General features: G+C 39.9%; 1 protein-coding gene across 1 annotated transcript in view; it reads right to left on the bottom strand.

Moving 5' to 3' along the window:
• LOC123768334 (proteasomal ubiquitin receptor ADRM1-like) overlaps positions 1 to 22,541 on the bottom strand; it is a 435,185-nt gene extending 412,644 nt beyond the window's left edge. The window contains exon 1 of the mRNA XM_069302940.1: positions 22,264 to 22,541. The gene's annotated coding sequence lies outside the window, so the exon portion shown is untranslated. The remainder of the gene's footprint in view (positions 1 to 22,263) is intronic.
• Between the last annotated feature and the right edge of the window lie 450 nt (positions 22,542 to 22,991).

Consider the following 22,991-nt stretch of genomic DNA (forward strand, 5'->3'; position numbering starts at 1 on the left):
GGCACCATTAAGGCCCGGTAAACATACCATCACCATAAGGCGCTGTTTTTCTGGTGATCATTATAAGCAAGAGCCCCAGGAGCATCTCCCACGCCGCTCGGGAGATAATAAGTAACGCTGGAGCACTTCATTATCATGTAAACTGCTCCGTGGATGGAGTTCAAGGAGCCAAATATCTCAGGAATGAGGAGAAGGAGGCATTCCACCCACGTCCTCAGCTTGGCATAACTTGGACAGAGAATAAAAAAGGGGAATCTTTTTTTAGTATGGAAGTTTTCCGCGAGCTCTAAGTCATATTTGTTCTTAATTTTTCTTCTTCCTACTCTCTTTCCTTCTCTATCTTCTCCTCCTTCCTGGTGGAAGAAGGAAGAAGAGGAAAGGGTAGTTTACACCCTTCTTCTCCTCCTCTTCCTCTTCATTACGCCTCGTTGCTCGTTTTCTATGTTGGTGTTTACAGACAAAATATTTAGTTATCGTAACGAGAAAATATGAAAGTTTAGAATGGTTTTCAGTGAGGATTAAAGTATGGCTTGAAGTAGGTTATCATTAGAAAGGTTGATGGCGGATATATATTGACTGTCACGGTGGGAGGCTGAACTTGGGAATATAATCTTACACCAAGTTTGTGAAGGTGGGAAGCGCTTATTTAAAACTTAACCTGACGGAAGTGTTGTTACAGTGAGTGAGCACAACACGAGAGTTAATCTGTCCTTATTGTTGTGAAGATGTTTCGGCAAGACTTGTGTGTGTATCCTGACATTTGTATCATGCCGATGGAAGGGCTGTGTTTTTATCCGGAAATAATAACATTATGATATCTAGAACGCTGTTCAGGTTGACTAATAGAGTCTCGTTGATGTTGAGTGCCTTGAACGAGGTCGGGCAGAGGTCGGGGAGAGCCGGTAACCAGACGGGGTGAAGCAGAGAGCTAGTAACCAGACAGGGAGAAGCAGAGAGCCAGTAACCAGACAGGGTGAAGCAGAGAGCTGGTAACCAGACAGGGTGAAGCAGAGAGCTGGTAACCAGACAGGGTGAAGCAGAGAGCTGGTAACCAGACAGGGTGAAGCAGAGAGCCAGTAACCAGACAGGGTGAAGCAGAGAGCTGGTAACCAGACAGGGTGAAGCAGAGAGCCAGTAACCAGACAGGTTCCAACGTGGACCTCACCCTGGAGTAGGTCGATGTAAGATGCCTTGATCAATAAGGTTGTCGTGGCTTATAATACAGCGTCACAGGCAGAGATCTCTAGTTATTATGTAAACAGAATCTAATCTGTCTGGTACTATAAACAGACTAAAGTCTTTTGAGTTATGTACAGAGGCTTCAAGCTCTGCAACACTTAAAAGAGGTTTTTGATACTGAAATTGGTCAAATCTCTTTTCTCGGTGTATTGTTAGTGAGCGGCTCCTGTCACTGTAACACTAGGGGGGGGGGGTGGCTCCTGTCACTGTAACACTAGGGGGGGGGGTGGCTCCTGTCACTGTAACACTAGGGGGGGTGGCTCCTGTCACTGTAGCACTAGGGGGGGGTGGCTCCTGTCACTGTAACACTAGGGGGGGTGGCTCCTGTCATTGTAACACTAGGGGGGGGGCTCCTGTCACTGTAGCACTAGGGGGGGTGGTGGCCCCTGTCACTGTAGCACTAGGGGGGGTGGCTCCTGTCACTGTAACACTAGGGGGGGTTGCTCCTGTCACTGTAGCACTAGGGGGCGGTGGCTCCTGTCACTGTAGCACTAGGGGGGGGTGGCTCCTGTCACTGTAACACTAGGGGGGGCGGCTCCTGTCACCGTAGCCCTAGAGCCAAGGTCTAGGACACAAGAAAACCTCTGGCATCCTAGCATGATTATGCTGCGTCTCATCTTGTGATCTTCTGGTATCAGAAGATCACGACGGACCAGAGGGAAGATGACGGGTTGTAATCTTCACCCGAGCGAGGAGAGGGGAGGCAGTGAGTGGAGGGGAGTTATGAGACTGAGAAAGAGGGGATATTTTCTTTACTTCATTTTCTATCACAGACTTGACAATACATTTACACAACTGTAATCAGCATATATGCATTTTTTCTGCCCTTCGTGGATAGGGGTTTGATATCTGACTGTTGATATCAATCGACAATCAAATGATAAATTGTTGTGTAGTGAGTTATTGAGCACTCAATCACAGAAGGGGATGAAGAGAGCGATAAATTTAAGAGAGAGCCAGAGCTAACTAGCCTGGTGTGAATGGAGGAGATAGGTGAAGAAAAGATTTTAAAGTAGATTAAATGAACAAGGAGGAAGAAAAGGGAAAGATAGGGATTAGTTAGGCGCTTGAAGATGGAAGATAAAGAGAGACACCGCGGAAGTAATTAAAGCAACTCTCCCTCAAGTCTGGCTCTTCCCTCCAGTGGGTGACCCAGATGAATCTTAACAGTTCTCGGGCAGTATTATCACATGATAATTATTATTATCATGTTCACTTGGGTGTTGGGCTTAGATGGACCTAGATTACTTTACTCATAGGTTGTTTTGGTTACTTTAATTATTCAGAATTTCAGTTCTTCAATAAAGCAATTTTTTAATATTTATTTTATTTATTTATTTATATACAAGAAGGTACATTGGGATTGTGAGGCTACATAGGAGAGTAATTACAATCTTGTAAAGCCACTAGTACGCGCAGCGTTTCGGGCAGAATAGATTGATGAAGGTTTCTAAGCAAGGTAAGACCTGAGTGAAACACTTCTCGGATGAAAGTTTTATGCAATCAATTGTAGTCAAGCGTTCAATCAGATCTCAAAACATTGGCCAAAAGCTCTTCGATATAATTACTGTCCCTGTGTTCAGCAAAGATAAATTAATTTAAAGTGGACTTTAAACGTTTCTCGGAAAGTACTTCACTGCACTCCTATGTTTTAAGTGCCTCTCAATAGATACTTCACATACGACTTCTTATTACAAATAATTACCAATTAAAGCAAAATCTATAACCGAGTCTAGCCAAGGGGAAACTATGTACAAACGCTAAATATTGGCAATGATAATTTATATTTGAAAAAACATTGTACATTTTCCTGTATTAAACTATACGGAAAAAAATAGCTTATGCACGTTTTGAAAAGGCTTCACCATGGACGAACGTTACTTAAGAGTGGGTTTCATATGTAAATACGATCAGATCTTAAACCATGGGACACCTGCGAGATGGAGTTTTTTACCCCTTGCTTTGGTTGACCTTCCAGCAGAAGGTCATCTAGCGTCTGAAATATTAAAATAATATGAACTGAACGAGGCTGGAAAAGTTCTAAACGCTTTGGTAACCCAACTGACACTTTGAGAGCCTGTCCACAGAAGACTGGACAGGCTCGCTGTAGTCCGGAAGCTCTCCCATAACAATGAATGTATGCCACCATCCTTCTTCCCAAAATAAATATAACAAAAACATATTCTTATTCGCAATTTCATTTTTTGTTTTTGGCTTAAACATCTGGCACACGAATGGCCGGATGAATCATAAGGTGTAATAAAATCTTTATTTCCGCAAATATAAACTATTGTAAAAAAATGTTGGGTTTACCTATATTTAGGCCTAGGTAAGTTAAGATTAGGCGTTTTAATTACGTTGGTATAGCAACCCCTCATCTGGCTATGGTCGTCCAGGATAGGGTCGTCCCCACCATCCTGTCTTCAGTATATGCCCGTCCACGGTGCTGCCGTTCACTCCATCCTCTTCTCCGGCTATGCCCGTTCAAGCTCCAGCAATCCCGAAAAGATACTGTATAGATTTTTCGGTGTAGTGCTATCAAAACCGACATTTTCCCTAATACAAACTAATAATGATATATATTATAATTTTAAGCGTAGGCCAGGCAAGATGTTTTGGTTCATTTGGTAATTATTTTAAATTCAACCTGTCCTCAGGCTAGGCTCGCTCAATGTCGGGTGGCCACCAAGAAGCATTCATCAATTTTAATGAATTGTGCATTAAAATGTTTTTTTTATACAGATTAATATTATTATATATTACGGTTGTATTATATATATATTATATATATATATATATTATATATATTATATATATTATATATATATTATATATATTATATATATATGTATATATATATATATATATATATATATATATATATATATATATATATATATATATATATATATATATATATATATATATATATATATATATACGCGTAGGTTAGATTAGGTGTTCTGGTGGCAATTAATTATATTTAAAGTACGTGGATGAAACACTTATAGCGTTGTTATGCGAACAGAGCTCATCAGCGAAGCACTGTTCTGGAAATATTCGAACGCCATCTGTTGTGATTCGTGTGTAAACAGTTTTAAATTTATTAACAGTAGGATTGGTGGCTGGATTAAAGAGCATTTGACCTATGTTGATGAGGACGGCTGTTGAAGCAGCATTATGAGTTTATAATACTTGGAGACGTATGCATCGAACGTATTCAAGTATGACTGAAAATCACTTTACACACAATTCTCAATTAACTGTGTTTTAACTTTTCTCGAACCGTGCTACTCTCTCATCCTGAGCTCGAGTCACACCTCTAAATACTTCAGCCCGTCTTCACCAACAACAGCCTGTCCTCGTCAACAACAGCCTGTCCTCGTCAACAACAGCCTGTCCTCGTCAACAACAGCCTGTCCTCGTCAACAACAGCCTGTCCTCGTCAACAACAGCCTGTCCTCGTCAACAACAGCCTGTCCTCGTCAACAACAGCCTGTCCTCGTCAACAACAGCCTGTCCTCGTCAACAACAGCCTGTCCTCGTCAACAACAGCCTGTCCTCGTCAACAACAGCCTGTCCTCGTCAACAACAGCCTCTCCTCATCAGCAACAAACTCCTGTTGTTGATGTTCCTCATCATGTTGATGATGGCGAAATGTTTATTCCATGCACCCGCCAACCCCACTGTTTATGAATATATAAAGCATTACACGCGCCTCACAAACAGTGACGCTCAAACATTTTTCGAACAGTACCTCGCTGACGACCTCTGTTCGAATCGCAACTCTTAAAATGCTTCACCCACTTACTACAAATACAAATAATTCCCAACAGAATCTAAACATCCAATTTACACCTAAATACACACAATATGCTAATATATAATAATATTAAACTATATTTGTTTAAGTTCCTGTTTTGAACAAACAGCATGTTAAGACTGATGACTGCGTCTTTGAGGTCAGCCGCTGGATGGAATAGCCTAAGGATGGGTTGAAATGTTTCATCAATGTACTGTATGTTCTGCATATATAAATATTTCCCACGAGAACCTAACCTAACCAATCCTAGACCTAACGCTACACAAAATTATAATACACAGTTTAATTAATACTTGAAAACATCTCAGTTTCTTATACATTTTTTTTTAATATTTAGGAATGTGTCTTAGGGGTCTACCACAGTTTGGACGAGCACGACCTGAAGATGTGCAGAGTTATTTCTTCTCATATCATGTACGTACACACAAACAAGATGGCTGCTAGATTAACGTACATTTGGACCATGTTTTGAGAACTGACCAACTCAGCCCGAGGCTTTACTCGCCGAAGCTGCTGCCCTTCCTAAAGACGCCCGGGAAATTCTCATAATTAGTTTCCACAACATTCTCTCCTCCTAACCCAAATCCGCGCTCTCTTTCTCTCTCTCTCTCCTCTTAACTCAAATCCGCTCTCTCTCTCTCTCTCTCTCCCCTCACAGGCTAAATACTGTCCGGACCACATATCAGAGTTCAAACGCTGATAAGAGCCATCAAAGAGAACGGTGGAGGGGTTGACTTCGGGGAATGTCAGGTAAATGCTGAACTTAGTATCGTTAAAGTGGCAATTCGTATAGGAATGATTAATTATATGAAATCGAAAATTACAGGAAGCAAGAGAACGGCCAAAGATATGTAGATAAAGAGAAAGACAGCGAGCAAAATTTAATTGGTTATCAGCTTATGTATATTTATACATGCACGAATGGATGTATCTTTGTATGATATACATGTGATAGATTGTTTACAAATTTTACTGTCAACAGTTTTAAATGTTATATTTTAGTATACACATTGATGAATTGACATCACGCAAACATGTTATAATTATCATAATTCTGTTTACTATTATAGTTATTACTAGCATTAGTTTATTTATTATTATAATTATAGGTAGTAATTATTATTATAGGTAGCATCAATTATTATAGGTAGCATCAATTATTATAGGTAGCATCAATTATTATAGGTAGCATTAATTATCATTTGGAATTTTAAATATTGTAGGTATTATTAATTATTATGGGTAGTATAAATTTGATTATTATAATGATGTTATTGTTACAAAGATGCCACATGTTGCAACATCTTTCACATAATGCACATATGCAAATGATATTGCAACATGTATGTAACGAATATTGCAACGCTGCTAATTATTGTACTCCATCTCGGTGTTTTGAGCGATATATAAGTTTTGCAACTCGCAAAATCAATCGAACATGGAACACTGTCATATAATTTGTGATAATTTTGATTTATTGTTAAATATAGTTATACAGATATAATCCAAGGTAGAATTAGACATCAAGTGATGAATAATAATGATCTGAGACAATGTTGTACAGCCTCAAACACAGAGGTGATGTCGCTGGTATGAACAATGTTGTACAGCCTGAACTCTCAAACGCAGAGGTGATGTCGCTGATATGAACAATGTTGTACAGCCTGAACTCTCAAACGCAGAGGTGATGTCGCTGATATGAACAATGTTGTACAGCCTGAACTCTCAAACGCAGAGGTGATGTCGCTGATATGAACAATGTTGTACAGCCTGAACTCTCAAACGCAGAGGTGATGTCGCTGGTGTGAACAATGTTGTACAACCTGAACTCTCAAACACAGAGGTGATGTCGCTGGTATGAACAATGTTGTACAGCCTGAACTCTCAAACGCAGAGGTGATGTCGCTGGTGTGAACAATGTTGTACAGCCTGAACTCTCAAACACAGAGGTGATGTCGCTGGTGTGAACAATGTTGTACAGCCTGACTAACGACACTGGGCGTAGGGTAGAGAACATTTTCATTGCCTGTTAATCATTATTTGAGACTATTACTCGTGAAATCTATTGTAAAAGATAGTCGCTTGCATTTAATCCTGACAAAAGGAAAGTAAAATGACGATAATTGAAGGGAAAAAGAAACTACAAGGAAAGTCGGGGGTGAAAAGTAAGCGGATCTTGGACACAGTGAGAGAAAACATTCCTGGAATATATTCGTAACATCAACTTTATTACCTGAGGAACACATTCTCAAAATAACGTTTGCAACATTTATGAAACAGATAAATATCAAGATAACTTTCAGTCTTCAGAACCAATGTACAGGCTATGTAACACTAAATGTTTAGTATGCAAAACTGACATTGCGTCCACAGTTGATGAAGTATAAAACAATAATGAAGGAGATTGCAGAGATACGTGATTAGAAGTCTCCCAGAGTTGAAAGAACTCAACTAGAGTTAAACGCTGACTGGGCTCAAACTCACTTCGTTGGAAGAGGGTGAAACACAGGGAATATGATAACAATGATTAAGATGTTGGATGGAACTGTCTGGCAAGACAAAACAAGACAGTAACAGAACCAGAGGACACAGGTGAGAGCTGGAGACACATGTGAGGTAGAGCCAGAGAACACGGGTGAGAGGTGGAGACACATGTGAGGTAGAGCCAGAGAACACGGGTGAGAGGTGGAGACACATGAATCAGGACCAGAGGACACGGGAGGAAGCTGGAAACACAGTTGAGCCTGAGAGGCACTACCAGCGTGAAAGTCTTAAGTAAATGTAATGATGAATAAAAATCTTTGGATCAATTATCTAGGCCAAGGAGATGGAAGGCGGAATATGGGAGCTTTTGCTCGACCTTGTAAACATATCTTGGTGAGTACAATTAAATGAGTGCACACATACACACACAAATGCTCTGAAATGCAAATTATCCGGAAAGTACTTAGAAAACACTCAAAAACAAAGTTAAAGGACAGCAGCAACCAGTGTAGAAGACAGCAGTAACCAGTGAGGGAGGACAATAATAACTAGCGTGGGAGGACAATAATTACCAGTGTAGGAGGACAAAAGTGTCTAGTGTGGTTGGACGACAAGACGAATGCATCGAAAAAAGTAGTGGAAGCCATCTCTATGAACACTGTCAGCAGATAATATGACATAGAAATAGAACATCGTTATAGTTACAATCTCTAAGTTCAAATAGTCGGAACTCAAAAGCTAGAATTAACTCTTTGTAGGCACTTAGAAGTAAGCACTTGTATGTAAATGATCAAACGCATCATGTAATCATTTTGTAATAAATCTTGTAGTCTCACTTGCGTTCAACAGGTCTTATTTGCCCCCCCCCCAAAAAAAAAAGTAATATACTCGTTTATATTTGATCTGCTGTTTGACAATAATTTGTAATATAAATTTAAAATCCTTATGGATATATATATATATATATATATATATATATATATATATATATATATATATATATATATATATATATATATATATATAAAATGTCTCTAATGTATACATTTAAATAATTCAATATGCACAGGTAATTCAATCTACCGTGCATGAAATAAATATTTGTCAATGGCGCATACTTTTATCAAACACAACAGAAAGGTAATTAAGCTAATGTTGTATCGATGAAAGCCATTCAGTGGAATTCTGTGATTGGCTGTGACAGACAAGCAGGCAAGTTGCATACACCCAGAACAAATCATGGCTCCCCGGTGGGATGACTAATTACTGTAATTGCAATAATTACACATGAAGTTTTAATTAAACGCTAATGGACGATCAGTAACCTTGTTAAGTGGAATTTTCGAGCTGATGTCAGTACAGTATTTTTGTAGTGACATTAATAATGTTGAGAACAAGAATGATAATGATGATTGTAGTCATGTTAATGCAGCGGTGATCGCCCCGAAAACTTTACTGCACCTGCTGCCACAATTAATCCTAAACCGAGAACATACGAACTTAAGAATTATAGAAACGACAGAAAGCTTATTGGTCCATACTAGGCAGCACCTATTTATATCTTCGTAAACTCATTCATATATATGTCTAAACTACACATGAAATAATCAAGTGATCCCTCTTTTGTTATGTTATACTGTAGTGTGTTCCAAAACTCAACAATCCTATTTTCAAGCCAACATTTACCCAGGTCTTTCCTAAATTCAAACTTATCCAATTTACATACATTGTTTCGTGTCCTATTATGTGTTGAAATATTTAATACCCAATTAACTTTCCCTCTTGTTGTGCACAATTATTCACTTGTACACTTCAGTCATGTCACCCGTAACTCTTCACCTTTACTGGTAATGTAAATTAAACTTTTTCGAATTCTCGTCACACGAAAGGTTTCTAATTTGTGAGATTAATTTTGTCATCCTTCGCTGAACTCTTTTAAGATAATTTATGTCCATTCTATATTATTAAGGGCAAACTTTTACTCGATCAAGAGTAAAAATCAAAATACTGCTGAAGAATACCATATGATGTTTAATAGCAAACTCTTCTTGAAATAAATCTCAGTATTCTATTTTCAATGATGTTACGAACCCGGATCCAGCGTCCGAGCACGGAGTAGTAAACGACCGCGCCATCTGTGGGTCAGCTCCCGAAACCCCCCGCCAAACGCCGACGACACCTGGTGAGGACAGCGTGTACTGGCCTCGAGGACCAGTTTCCAGTCTGGTTCAGCGCTCAACACCGCCGCTCCTGACCTCTGGTGAGGTGGTGCTCCGACGACAGCGCCATCTATGGACTGGATACGTCAGGTGTTTGCGCCCGAGCCCGTAAGTGAGGTGTTTTAGTGTCCCGGTTATTGATGACGTGTCTGCTTACAGAGTCGACCTGGGACCGCTGTGTTGAAGGTTGAGTCAGTCTACCCGAGGCAGCCAGTCTCCATACCTTGAACGTTGCTGTAGCTGTTGTGAAGTCGTCCCCCCGGAAGAACACTGTGGTGTGTTAGCCTGCCAGTGGAGTGGCAGTAAGAGGATTTACCCGGGACCGACTGTTGGAGACGATCATCCACTGGGGTATTGAGGACAGGAGGGTGATTTGTGATATCACACGAGACTCCTGTCTAGGGCGTACCCCTTATATCGTTCGTGGAGTGGCCGTATCAGCCTTGGTGGCTCAGTACCTGCCAGCAGACCAGCTGGACGTGTGATTGACGGCCTCCACGACGGTGCCCCCAGTGGACCTGTGTTTTGGCTGACCTGTGGCCAGGGTAGGCTCAACTTCTTTGGAGAATTAATCTTGAGGCCACGAAGAAAGCATCAAGGACTCGGCACCGAGAGTTATGGCACCAGCGTCTTCAGCAGAAGACATCGATTGAGGATTAATCCCCTTGTAAAGTGTTAATATCCCTCCCCCTTGTGCACTCTTTATTTTATATATTTAAACGGTGATGGTAATTATAATATTAAGTTCTTAGATTTCTTTCCCTACTCCCTTTTAGTTACTTGCGTCACGGATCTCATCCCTTGATAGCCACTACTGGCTTGGGAACGGATACATATATCTTCCTCTAACAACATCAGAGTAAGGACCCCGTTGCGTCCCGAGAGGGCCGTAACAAATGAACATTTGTGCATTGACTTGATGGTTCTGCTTTTAATGACAACCAGCAGATTTTTTCAGAATCAGACTTCGCAATTTCAACACTAATCCACCTGATATCTTGTAACTCTATCATCATTACTTAGCCTCAGAGCCTTTCATTTGTCAGCATTAAACTACATCTGTTAATTTTTGTATTGTCTGCAAATTTACTAATATGACTGCTCAATCCTGTGTGTAGGTCGTATATATATATATATATATATATATATATATATATATATATATATATATATATATATATATATATATATATGTCGTACTTAGTAGCCAGAACGCACTTCTCAGCCTACTATGCAAGGCCCGATTTGCCTTATAAGCCAGGTTTTCATGAATTGTTTTTCGACTACCTAACCTACCTAACCTAACCTAACTTTTTAAGCTACCTAACCTAACCTAACCTATAAAGATTGGTTAGGTTTGGTTAGGTTTGGTCATATATCTATGTTAATTTTAACTCCAATAAAAAAAATTTACCTCGTACATAATGAAATGGGTAGTTTTATCATTTCATAAGAAAAAAATTAGAGAAAATATATTAATTCAGGAAAACTTGGCTTATTAGGCAAATCGAGCCTTGCATAGTAGGCTGAAAAGTGCGTTCTGGCTACTAGGTACGACATATATATATATATATATATATATATATATATATATATATATATATATATATATATATATATATATATATATATATGCAGAATAACCACATATGAAAAATAGAAAATGCTTAACGCGTTTTCGGCTAATTCGCCTTCATCAGAGCAAAGTAGAATGAAAGCAAAGTATTCATTCTACTTTGCTCTGATGAAGGCGAATTAGCCGAAAACGCGTTAAGCATTTTCTATTTTTCATATGTGGTAATTCTGCATACTTGGATCAGTGTTTTTGTGATCATTGTTGGATATATATATGTATATATATATATATATAATATATCCAACAATGATCACAAAAACACTGATCCAAGTATGCAGAATTACCACATATGAAAAATAGAAAATGCTTAACGCGTTTTCGGCTAATTCGCCTTCATCAGAGCAAAGTAGAATGAATACTTTGCTTTCATTCTACTTTGCTCTGATGAAGGCGAATTAGCCGAAAACGCGTTAAGCATTTTCTATTTTTCATATGTGGTTATTCTGCATATATATATATATATATATATATATATATATATATATATATATATATATATATATATATATATATATATATATATATATATATATATATATATATATAATAAATAATATAGATCCCATGACAAAGCCTTGGGGCACTCTTTCCACATACAACGGTTTCCCCATTCTGACTTGACTCTATCTAGAACATGAGTATATAAAAATCAAGGAAACTACATAAGGCGTATTGACCCATACGTGGCAGCTCTAACTTATATCCACTCAAAGTCATGCATATATATGTCTAACCAACGTTTCAAACAATCATGGGAATCCCATGTCTATACTAACCCATTACTGCCTTTGGTATAATCATGCCTTTATCTAACCTAAGATAACACCCACAATACCCTGAGTGTCTATCCTTTCGTATGGTACTGTACGAAAAGTTTTGCTAAAGTCAAGGTATACAAAGTCACAATGCTTTCCACTATCAACTGCCTCAAATATACTGGAATACAATGAAAGCAAATTTATCAAACATGGTAAAACTATGTTGTGAATAATTTATTCGTCTATGTTTTTTAAATATGTAGACGATTAGCTTTTGCAACTATTGATTCAAGCAATTTTCCCACAAAATACTTTATGGGAAAATTGCGCGAATCGAAAATCGCAAATTTTAATAAAATACATCTTGAAAAATATAGATTAATGTATGACTTACAACGTAGTTTTACTAAGGGCAACTCTTGCTTGATTTTGCTTTCATTCTATTGCAGTATATTTGAGATAGTTGATAGTGAAGAAGATTGGAAGATCCGTTACATTGACTATAGCCAAGCTTGTGATACAGTGCCACATGAAAGACTACTAATAATGCTTTTTTTACTGATACAAACGTTATTAGTATTGGCTACTCTCTCACATAAATTTTACCATTTAACACCTATATCCACATATATTGTCTGCATGTTAGCGTTAATATTCGACTCTCTGCTATGGATGCAAATTGGATAAGTTAAAATTTAGAAAAGACATGAATAAAAACTGATTTGGAAATAGGGTTGTCATATTTGTTAACAAATTAGCGGAGTATCACTGAACTGTTTCAGGCGAAGGTTAAACATATATGTGAATGACTTAGGCTGAGTGTAAATAGGAGCTAGCGTGCTCCTATTTACCAAAAGGAGCATGACCCTATAATAGGGCCACCAAATTGCCCTTATAAAGTTTTTCTTTGATCATATTTTGTTGTATTAAATTTACTCAAGGCTCGTCTAGTCGGCATGCCTGCGTCAGACCGGCGGGAGTCGTTTGCCGACGGAGATCTTCAAAGCTTCTTGACTGTATGTTCCATGTATTTTTACGTTCGTTCCCCCTCCTGGAGGCGACAAACATGTTGACAATTATTCAGGGAAACAGAGGCAGACGGTCTATTCCAATTAGCGCCGATGTTATGAAACTGAAAAGTTTCTCTTCTGTAAATATAGTCAACGGTGCCCTGCTGTTGAGTTAACTTATTGACGTCAACACTTGGTCCTTAACTACGACCTCTGACCTGCGGGAACTGGTCGAGGTCGTCTCTGAAGCCCCAGTCACGGCCGTCATACTCATTAGACGATTACAAAAAATAATTTATTTTGTGCCAAAGCTGAAAATGTTTAGTCTCCCTTCTTCTAGCATTGCGTCTTTCTGTTCTCGCTGAAGATAAATGCGAGTCTAATGATACCTTTCAGCAACACTATTGGTCTATGCAATAAGCGGATTAATAATACGATAAAATCCTCAAAACAATTGTGGCTTAAGTCCACCTCCCTCGACCCTCCATCATAGTCATGTATCTTAACTGGGAGTTATATTTTCGCTATTTAATGGTATATCCTTTTGACTGGAAATAGTGGCGTCTGTACTCTGAACTATCGATAATCATTGTTACTACAATTCACCGTATATTTGCATTGACTTCGCTAAGACTGCTTATTAACAGTTTGTGGAGTCACCGTTAATCACGGTACAATCATTTAGTGAGCTGTTCAATACATCTTATATCACTGTAGCTCACAGACAGGCGAGTAACAGTGTTAAGTACCTCAGACATGTTACTTCAGAACGAATTCTTCAGTAACACCAAAATTGCCAGTCCTTCATTGTAGTAGTAGGCATCCATCAGTCTTAGGAGACAATGGAGTTGCGCTCTGGTGGCCTCTCCAGGGCGCAAAGCCAGCGTAGGTTGATACGAAGGAGAAGCTGTTACCCATGCAGCAGGTTCCCCCTTTCCACGACGCGTAAGTCTCCAATGGAAAGGCAAACGCTAATACGATTGGTTCCAGCGCCGTCGCAGGAACTGTGAGCTTCGGAGTTGACCTCGAAGTTGATGAAAAAAGGCATAGGAACTCCAAACCCGGAGACCGCCGTGGTCGGGGCCGGAGAAGAACCACCCCAGCAAGGGCAAGAACGACCCCGGCCTCCTGAAGCACTGCCTGGGGGGCCGCACGAGCCCCAGGAGGTGGACGTCCCGGTCCCGCACCTACGGGTTCCTGACAGAGATCGTCACAGCTCTCTTCCACCCGAGGCCAGCTTCCTTCAAGACCAAGTAGAAGGAAGGATATATGATGAACGATATATGATGACTTCATTGTAAAGTCATCATATATCATTCACAGTAACTATGATTTACCATCACTCGTGCTGGTCATTCTACGGCCTCACCATTATGTAATTTGATTACTACAGAATGTCATAGTATTTGGGTTAAGCCGATCTCTTACCCTACACAACGTAATGAAGCCGCTCCCTGACCTCACAGTACATATTTTAAGCCACACTTTGACTTAACAGTACTTAATCTCTGTTCCACTACACGCACCGCGTCAGACTGTCGGCGGCTGGCCCAGCAGTACACTCTCCGCTCCTGAGCACCTACAAGTTAGTATTGGTCAGAAGGAAAATCTCAGTGTAATATTTACACCGAGATATGGGGGTGCGCCTCTCGGTGGCTATATCCCTTGTTAAAGGGAATGTCTGCCGTTTATACCACAGGAGCATGACATCCTTCTTTAGTGACGTCACCTGATCAGTAACCACTTGAATTCATGTGATTGACTCCTACATTAAATCAAAGTTAATAAAGAGAATTTCCAAGGACAATTATTTTCTCATGTTCCCTCTGCCAGAGATGTTATGTGAAAGGTGTTGGAAAGTGTTTGGGATGAACCAAACGTGGAGTTAAGGGACTTAAATGAATGCACATTTTTGTATTCTCTAAACTAAGAGAATAATATTAAATATCGCTCATTGTTTTTCATTTCCGAGAGGTATTCTCTTCACAGCTTCTCTGTGTGAGATATTTATCCTTACAGCTTCCCTGTGTGAGATATTTCTCCTCACAGCTTCCCTGTGTGAGATATTTCTCCTCACAGCTTCCCTCTGCGATATTTCTCCTCGCAGCTTCTCTCTGTGTTAAATTATTGCCATTACAGTTAGTTGAATCGCAGTAAAAATTTCTGTAAGCTTATGGGGAACAAATCAGGAAATTAATTTTGCATTAGAGTGGAGAAATGAGGCCATGAATGTTGCTCTACATCAAACAACGCATCGCTCCTCTTAGCAACACTGCTCTTGCTCGGCGGCGCAACATTAATCTTACTCGAAAACATTTGTACCATTGGAAAAGTCTCTCTCTCTATGAGCTTGTTACACGGCATGACTCCTCATACAGGTAGAGTGGGCGGTGGGCGGCAAGACCTCTCTCACCCGACTATTCTCTCGCTTCCTCCACCAGGATTCCTTCACCAGTGTTTCTTGTCCTCAGACAACTGCGTTTCTCTTTGTTTCAACTACACCCTTCCATCTCTGTCTCTCTCTCTCCCTCTCTTTTTTATATCACCTTTATCAACAAACTACTCCAAGATCCACCAAAGGAATTATCATTTATATTGCGAAACTTAAACCAATAAGATTCTCTTGAACTCTTCTGAAATAGATCAGCAGCAGAATATGATATCACCCTGAGGTGATGGTTACAGCTTACCGAGTTGCTGTATCTTCTTGATAATCACCGAGTTGCTGTATCTTCTTGATAATCACCGAGTTGCTGTATCTTCTTGATAATCACCGAGTTGCTGTATCTTCTTGATAATCACCGAGTTGCTGTATCTTCTTGATAATCACCGAGTTGCTGTATCTTCTTGATAATCATCGTGTTATACACTGAGGGTTCTATGCAGTTGCTGCTGTTTTCATATAATATATTAATGCAACCTTGATTTATTTTCTTTTTTGAAAAGCCATATATCATCATCCTGCTTTTTAAAAGTTTACTTCAGTGAATAATGTTGACAATTACCTCGAGTACAGTGCAATTGATCAGGAATATATACACAGAAAGGTACTCCAGTCTTCTCTGTATATATGCACTGAGAGTTTCATTAGTACTGGACTAAGTTTAAGATTAAAGATTAATTGTTGATCAATAAGCTCTTGTGTTGGCCTTAATAACCCTCAGGAGATTGATAGGCCTTAAACCCAACACGAAACCAAAACCATCCAATTTTCGTTGGTAGTTATCTTCTTGTCGCCGGAGGTGTTGTCGTTTATCAAGTTATCTGTATGTGGGCCATTAACATGCACACAGCACCACATCTCTGTGCTGATGTATAGTGTTCTAGTTCCCAAGTGAACCATGACCATCACATCTAAAATATTAGCGCTGGTTGGGGTGTATAATTATGAAGCCGTAAATACAGGAGAATATATTTTGAGCCCGTAATTTGTGAAATCTTAACTTGCAACATAAAATTGGACGTAATTACAGGTAAAATCCCTTTCATTTTAAAGGCGTTAATGTTAGTCTAACTACCACTAAGCGGTCAATATTAACACATCAGAGAACCTAATCTGACATTATGACTCCTGCATTCATGGCTTCCCTTTGAGAAACACCTCCATAATGTCATGTATCTTGTTGACCTTCGCCACTCTTCAGGGGTAAATTATTGGCTTAATGTACCCTTATTGGCTACAAAATCGCATTAGGACTTTGATCAGACATGAGAGGTTCAGGATTTTATAAGTAAAATTTAGTATGAGATTGGTGAAGGCCTTTGCTTGGATATTCGTGTCTAATCCTCCTATTTTATGGAGTGTTAAATCGTGGATCCACGTTCTAAATCAACTTCGTCGCTTTATGGAATAAGATCAAGTAGCGTAGCCGGCCATAGAGGCTACAGGCGGATCAGGAACTGTATTATGGACCATGGAGACCTAATCCTTTTTTTGGATCAGTAAACAGTGTTATACGGATGATGGACGTGTTAAGGGGGAAGCTGCAGCCAGTGCATCTCCGGTTCCCGAGATCTATGCAAAGTCCCCAGGTGGGACAAGGAAGTTAGATGCTCGCTAGTAGATGTCTTGGGGCTGGTTCCCCTTGTCGGGGACCAGACCTTGTACACCGAGGTTTCCCCAAAGTGTAACTGCTGATGCTCACTAAGATGCAACCACCACAATTTCTTAACTCCTTGGTACCTAATAACTGCTAGATGAACAGCGGCATTAGGTGAAAAGAATTATACTCAACCATTTCTGTTCCGTTCGGAAATCGAACCCAGGGTCCCCCGATTTTGAGTCGGGAACGAAAGCAACTGTGCTACGGGACTCTATGAGGTTTTTCATTTAAACAACCAACACAAAATTCGGGGATTATGGAAATATGTTTCAAGCAAAACGAGTCGGTGAAAAATCATTTTAAAATACCAACTTGCCTTAATTATGGCCGCTGTTCGATTGAAATAAGTTGTTGGATATATTATAAACTGATCAAGTTATGCGATATATTTCATTCTATTATCTTACTAACTGTATCCAACCGGTTGACTGTTGACAGGTTATGTGAAGCAGCACCGACCATACAGTATATAAGTGAATAATGTGTTTGAAGTCACCTGAACGATGTCACTGATGAATCCACAATATTTAATGCACTAAAATTACGGATCTGTATAAATGTTAACATCTGTTTATGATTAATAATATTTTATTGTATTTAGCCCGCGATCTCTGCCACAGCTAATTCCTTCCTTCCCTGATTACAAATCTACAAAGTAGACTAACAGCCACTACCGTCCCTCTCACTGCTGTTATTGTTTTAGATTTAGCTAGTCAGAACGAAGTGTCCATGTAGCACGGTCTATGGTGAGCCCGAAAATTGAGCCCTCTCACTCCTCGACCCACCTCATATACTCCTCCTCTCACCTCACTCCCTCTACCCACCTCACACTCCACCCCCCCCCACCCCTCCGTGATGCACCCTGAATGATCATACCCAACAAATATATAACTTATATACGAGAACGGTGCCCAGAGGCACAGTTGTGTGAGAGGGCAGTTCCAGTGCCCCAAACAAACACACCAAGTACACATAAACGTCATCATTTGTTTCCAGGTGGAGGGGAGGCGAGGCCGCCGCTCCATCCAGCCCGAGCGTGAGAAGCATAAAAATGGGGATTTTCACGCGTTTTTAGCAGCTGAAACACGTTAAGAAATATATTTTAATGTTCAAAAATGCCGAAACGACGGAGGGCGCCACAGAGATGACGGTAAAACAGATATGAAGTTTTTTTTATTTCAATACAAATTACTGGTTTAAAATACGATTAAGTAGAGAAAGATCGACAGTCTTTGAGTGACCGCGATTCTTCTCATAATTCGCAAAACACAGCAGATTGCGTATATTTGTAGTGTTTGCGAATACAAAATTATAGGAGAGGATATAGGAGCGAAATATTTTGCTCCTGTATTTATCCAGCCTCTTCTACTTTACACTCCCCTAAACTTACTTTTTTATGCCTTCCGTCCCAGCTTCAGGTGCAAATACAGAGGGGATTTGACGATTCATAATGATTGAAGTCCCTCTGGTCAGCAGAGGTGCCAACACTCTGACCAAATGCGCGACCTTTGTGTAAACCCGTAAAGAACCAGGCGATGCAAAGGTTCTCCACCATTGCAGGAGAAGGTTTCCTCGAACTAGGGTGTTGGCTACACTGCATGAATGGGGGAGGTCGTGTAAATACAGCAATATTCGAGGGATCAAAGTGAGTATGGTATTACCTCGGGCGGAGTGTGAGGGGACGGTGAGAAGAGGCAAGGGGACGGTGAGGGAGATGAGGGGAGAGGGAAGGAACGGTGAAGGAAGATGAAAGGGATGATAAGGGTGACAGTGACGTGGAGGTAGAGAGGAAGTTAGAACAACAGTAATCAGTGGGAAGGTGAAAAGAAGAGAGGAGAGTAGAGGAGAAGAGAGCAGAGGAGGTGGGTTAAGAAGAGAAAATTAAGCGATGGAAGGATAATCCTTGCAATAATCTTGGGTATTTCTAAACCTTCAGACATAGCAAGGCACAAATCTATATTCGCCGTGCTGGCATCCCCCGACTTTCCATCTCTGTATTTTCCTTCTGTCTTTCTCCCTCATAAATCCATCTTCCTTACTGCTGATGGCTTAACTTTTGCCTAGTGAATAATTCACTGTGACACGAAGCAAGGATCTGTTCTGTCCTTGTTTTAATATGATATTTGAATAAGTATAGAATATCGTACGCTACCAGCTGTTACTGTAACAACTTCATTTCGCACTCCTCATATGCTGGTCGTCGTTCGCATGGTTTTAATCTCATTTAGAAATCAAGTTATCTTTCGTTTAATCCGAATTCTGTCTGTATAACCTGTACAATGAAGTCACAATAAATTTATCCAATTTTCTTTTTGTGACCAAAATTGTCGTAGGAAACACTTGACGAATGCTTTCAACTCCTTTAAACGCGTATATTAATCCTCTTATTGTATCAGTACGCTAATCTTTAGCATTAGGGAGCCGGTCGGCCGAGCGGACAGCACGCTGGACTTGTGATCCTGTGGTCCTGGGTTCGATCCCAGGCGCCGGCGAGAAACAATGGGCAGAGTTTCTTTCACCCTATGCTCCTGTTACCTAGCAGTAAAATAGGTACCTGGGTGTTAGTCAGCTGTCACGGGCTGCTTCCTGGGGGTGGAGGCCTGGTCGAGGACCGGGCCGCGGGGACACTAAAGCCCCGAAATCATCTCAAGATAACCTCAAGAGATCTTCTGAGAAGTTGGAAAATATCCACAGGAGAATGTTAAGAATAGTTTGTGTGGAGTTTACCAATTGCAAACTGCCGCTTCCTGAACGCCTGGGGCCAGATTCACGAAGCAGTTACGCAAGTACTTACGAACAAGAACATCTTTCCTCAATCTTTGACAGCTTTGGTTACATTTATTAAACAGTTTACAAGAATGAAAACTTGCCAGTCAACTGTTGTTATTGTTATAATCATCATCATGGTGCTTCGAAGCTCCTTAACTGTTTAATAACTGTAAACAAAACCGCCAAAGACTGAGAAAAGATGTACAGGTTCGTAAGTGTTTGCGTAACTTCTTCGTGAATCTAGTCCCTGGTTGACGCCTCCCGGACGAGCTTGAGAATGCCCGGCCCCACGACCCCATGACAATGCTTACAAGGTGGTATATTTGATCCATAATTAGTAATATTAATTATAGCTTATTAACTGTACCATAACTAACTGTTAAGCTTTTTACTGAATAAGTGCAATAGTGATCAATCAATAAATTAATTAAATCAGCTCAACTCAACTGAGAGTCCATCAAACTCTCAGTTGAGTAGATGGGATACGTCATGTACATTCTCAATCACCAACACTCGCCTGTTCTTTCGGCCCCAAACGATGCTGGAATAACACAGTGTTTCACCAAAGAATTAAGAATCTTACACATTATTTTTATCACACGATCCAAAAATTGTATTCCAAGGACATATGTATCCTATTAAGAAATACTGGTTTTATATAGACATATGTAAGTGCTGCTAGAAGCACTAACCCCAAGCGAGGACGCCACATATACATATATACACTTTATATATATTATATATATTATATATATATATATATATATATATGTGTGTATGTATATGTAATATTCTGTACCTTGTATATATGATTATTCATATACACAATATATATATATATATATATACATATATATATATATATATATATATATATATATATATATATATATGAAGTAATACAATAGTCAGGTGACATGCCACCTGACACTTCACCGTCCAGCTGTGGCATGTTACCTCTGGCCTCTGGCCCCTCAACATGTCCAACACTTTTCCCAATCTTGGACGTATCCTGCCTCTCACATAACATTAATCAGTTACTGCCATGCCATACAACCCAACCCTGCAGAAGCTATAACCCTCAAGGTGTTCTGCAATTTTAGTGCAGTTCCTTCAGTGGACATTTAAACACAATTGACTGCAATTCTTTTTTATAGAATGTTTACCTTTTGTTAACTGAACCATCTTGTGTGTTTGTAAGCAAATATATATTTACTTTAGCTTGGGCAACACTAAAACAGCTGTTAGTCACTTGTTTGCCTAATTTACCTCTATAACGAGCAAACCACTTATCACGAGGTCGCTCTACAGGGATTACCTGGTTGTTTGTGCTGGCACTCGCGTCACCTAACTAGACTTGTCTACACAGGAAACAATATCTCATTACCCCCAATCCCCAGCTCAGTCCCCCACGAAGACTAACCAACAACCTCCGGTTTGGTTTACTGAGACGCTTGACACTGTTGGTGGACATATTTCAACCCCAAAGTGCGCCTCCATTGACCCAGTGAACAGGACTGCTTCCTAGTGATCAGTCACTCTGGTCCCTTTGTTTCCCCACTACGATTCTTAATCCTGAACACTTGACGACTCTTAAGCCCTCCACACGCAAGCTTCCACCCACACTGGCATGGGTGTAAGCTTGCAGTCAGTGGTGTGGCAATAATGTATCTGCTGAAATTGCTCTAATCTCAGTTTTCGTGGACGTTGTAGCACCTGTCTAATTTTGACCCTACTAGATGGAAGTATTTTCTCTATGAAAGGACTTTGTTAACTGACAGTATTGTTAATTTGTGAATCATGGACGGACACCATATGTCAATAAAAGAGCGGATTTACACATAACAATAACGAACTTCCTCCAGGCACGGCAAGAAATATCAAACTACAGTGTTCTGAAGGCTGTCATGATACGGGAATGCGTCCAACCTGCTGGTACACATAATTTTTCACAAGAGTAATTATAGCACTCCGGCAAATCCTAAACGCTTCCCACCCTGGGTTTGTTAGACCTCTAAAATATAGCGATATAAACAAGGAATTTTAAACTTACCTCAAAGTTGCAGAATTTGTGTCCCTCGAGGAGCTAACTTACCTGTAATGGCATAAAAGCGAATTATTTACAGTGAAATTATTATATATTTCAGTCCCAATAAAACCTTAAATGTAACATATAATCAGTGCAGATGAAAGTGACAAGTGAGGATCGAGGTGATGCTCACCTTGCATGAAGGATGACGACGCCGAGGTACCTCGTTTAGTTAGGTTAACGCAAGTGGTTAACTCAACACTGTCCGCGACACTTTCGCACGCACACACACTTTTTTTTTCAATTTTCCGTCACAAAATATAAAACTGGTACGCGGTGTGGCCAAACATCCACGAATCTCTCTAAACGTCAGAAACCCTCAGCACGAGGCAACAAACACTACACTAAAGACTCGAACTGCAAACACGTAAGTAATTTTACCACATCAGTAAAGTCTTATGCAAAGTTTTTCTAAGAAATGCTCAACACTGCTGAGTCAACAATATACACTCACCCACCGCTGTAACTCTGGTCCTGTATACACTCACTCCTGAGTCAACATTTGGTAAAGTACATGAGTAAGCGTTTCCTAACCTGGACTAAGAGTCATCAAACATTTACTTAACCACTTACGAAACCGGTACATCCTTCCTCAATCTTGGGGCTTTATTTACATTTAATGAAAAAATTATGAGCTTCGAAATTTCACAACCTAAGGTTATGAACAACTTCGTACTGCTTCGGAACTCATAAACTGTTTAATAAAGGCAAATAAAGCCACAATGACTGAGGAAAGATGTGCAGGTTTCGTTAGTAGTGGCGTAGACTTCTTATAAATCCTTGCCCTGGTTTCTCGCATGTATCTTATAAGTCACAGCACTTTTAAGACCTTGTTTGACAAGGAAGGAATAATTACAACAC

This window comes from Procambarus clarkii, chromosome 49 (genome assembly GCF_040958095.1).
Source record: "Procambarus clarkii isolate CNS0578487 chromosome 49, FALCON_Pclarkii_2.0, whole genome shotgun sequence".
NCBI classification, from domain to species: domain Eukaryota; kingdom Metazoa; phylum Arthropoda; class Malacostraca; order Decapoda; family Cambaridae; genus Procambarus; species Procambarus clarkii.